The 2,486-nt window shown below is 36.3% G+C and overlaps 1 non-coding gene across 1 annotated transcript; it reads right to left on the bottom strand.

Moving 5' to 3' along the window:
• Nucleotides 1-1,684: 1,684 nt before the first annotated feature.
• Trnal-caa (transfer RNA leucine (anticodon CAA)) lies at nucleotides 1,685-1,759 on the bottom strand. Its single transcript has one exon. It is a non-coding gene; the product is annotated as a tRNA-Leu (tRNA).
• Between the last annotated feature and the right edge of the window lie 727 nt (nucleotides 1,760-2,486).

The following is a 2,486-nucleotide window of genomic DNA, read 5'->3' as shown; positions in this document are numbered from 1 at the left end:
TTTGAGCAAAATACACTGATTGCTTTGTAGTAGTTAGGCAGAGACATTACTTTTTATCTATTGTACAAAACAGCAGCAGTTATTTGTGAGGATTATAGAAGTCACTAATATGTTGTAATGCAACATTGTAGTATATGATACGTTTCTTCAACAAACATCCTGCTACACTGTAATTTAGTTATGTAAACATATATGTATGGTCATGTCTTAGTTTTCAACCTGTACTAATCATTGTATAGTAACACTAGGAATAATAGTCAGTCCACTAAAGAAAATAATGTAATAGAAACCTATGTAATAATGTGATTGATTGTTCATAGCATAAACAGTTTTCAGTTTACTAGTCTTCAGTACATATTGGAAAAACTTTTTGTTCATAGACTGAAAGTAAGTTAGAATTAGAGTTAACACTATTATCAGGAGTTGAAGTACTGTTCTTTTTTAATTACAACTTAAATGCTGCAAGAGCGATTAAAAATGAATTTATTTTACAAAACTAGGCATAGAAAAGCTTTGTAATTGTCAAAACAGTTAAACAAAAATATTTATTTATTTTGTATTGATATTGATGTCACATGTGAATTTATTTATATTAATCTTTTTTCACTGTAACTGACATAAAACATTAATCATAATAAAACTGAAAACTGTATAGTCCAAACACTATATAAGGCTGATGTTATGACAAAGTGGTTAGTTGTTACTCAGTTGTGGTAGTTGTGCTTAAGTAATAAACAATCACAAGCAAGAAATTATTATCATTATGGAAATAAGCAAAAAAAGAGGTCAGGTTACCTTTCACCTGTAATTGATTATAGAAATGCATTTCTTCAAGTTCTGGACACAACCACACCTAATCTTTTCCAGACACACAGAGGCTATTGCGTGCTGTGTTTTAAATATTGCTGGCAGCCTAAATGTTAACATGTTGGTTTTGTGTTGCCACAAAACCAGGTGGAACAAAACTGTTCAGTTTCATCAGCGACTTGTGCAAGCAAGTGCTGCATATGTACTGCAGCTGGTAGCAAAGTTTCAAAACTTGGTTCTGTAAAGTAGTATCATCATGTAAACATGCCTTAAGTTATTTCCATATGCTGGTCCTGGCCGTCTTGTACACTTAATTGTTCAGATAATTCAGTATATCATAATGCTCTTTTTATTAATTGTAAAAAAGGACTGTGCAGGATCATACCATAGACCTGAGAAGGAGGGGAGCAGGAGAGGCGAAGGGGGAGTCACATATATTGTTCACATTACATTGTTACTCTGTTTGTGAAATATCCTCAGTGCTGTCATCGACATGGTGAGATGATGTGGCAAACAGTGGCAGCACTGTCAAGTACCGAGCCAGTGTGGCAGATTTGCACAAAACCATGATACGGTGTGGTATACAGTGTCATCTCTGTAGGAAATGTGGTATCAGTGGGAGTGCGTACATAACAAATGGTACACAGAGTGTGGTAGGCAAATCCTTACTTTATTTACATCATGGTCTACACTGGTCAAAAGTTCAACAGATAATGTCTCATGACAGATATTATTGTTCATTCTACTGCACAGGGAACCGATATTATTGTGTCACTATGTCATCACAAAATAAATTAACAATGATATTCCCAGAGTGAAATTTTCACCCTGCAGTGGAGTGTGCACTGATTTGAAACTTTCAGGCAGACTAAAACTGTGTCTTGGACCGAGACTCGAACTCGGGACCTTTGCCTTTTGCGGGCAAGTGCTCTACCAACTGAGCTACCCAAGCATGACTCACAACCCATCTTCACAACTTTACTTCTGCCAGCACTTCGTCTCCTACCTTGCAAACTTCACAGAAGTTCTCCTGTGAAACTTGCAGGAGTAGCGCTACTGGAAGAACGGATATTGCAGAGACATGGCTTAGCCACAGCCTGGGGGATGTTTCCACAATGAAGTTTCACAGGAGAACTTCTGCGAAGTTTGGAAGGTAAGAGAGGAGGTATTGGTGGAAGTAAAGTCGTGAAGATAGGTCATGAGTCATGCTCGGGTAGCTCAGCTGGTAGATAACTTCATTAGAAATTTCATCTACCCAGCTCACTTTCCCTCAAGACAGGAATGACAGTAAAACAAATTCTTGACCAAATATTATAGGTATTATACAGTGCAAAAATAATTCATTGGTAGTTCGACAACAAATTCAGCAGTCACATCTCTCCATATACTTCCACACAGTATTGACTGATTATACAAACAAGTTCACACAAAAAGATATATACACATATTCAGTCATAGATTTTTGTGGATCAGTTGCTACATGCAAAGTTTTGAATTTAGTGGTGTTGTCAAATTCAATGCCACCCACGATTTTTGATGTGGAGGTTTAAATCAGTTGGTAGCTAGGTGCAGATTGATGACTTATGTCAGGTGGTATCATATAAAGACAGGCATATTGATAATTTGTTAAATCAGTGGTTACATTTGGGTTTATAATAATCAAAAGTTAAGCAATTCTG

Source organism: Schistocerca cancellata, chromosome 8 (genome assembly GCF_023864275.1).
Source record: "Schistocerca cancellata isolate TAMUIC-IGC-003103 chromosome 8, iqSchCanc2.1, whole genome shotgun sequence".
Taxonomy (NCBI): Eukaryota; Metazoa; Arthropoda; class Insecta; order Orthoptera; family Acrididae; genus Schistocerca; species Schistocerca cancellata.
This window is presented reverse-complemented; position numbering and strand designations above follow the sequence as displayed.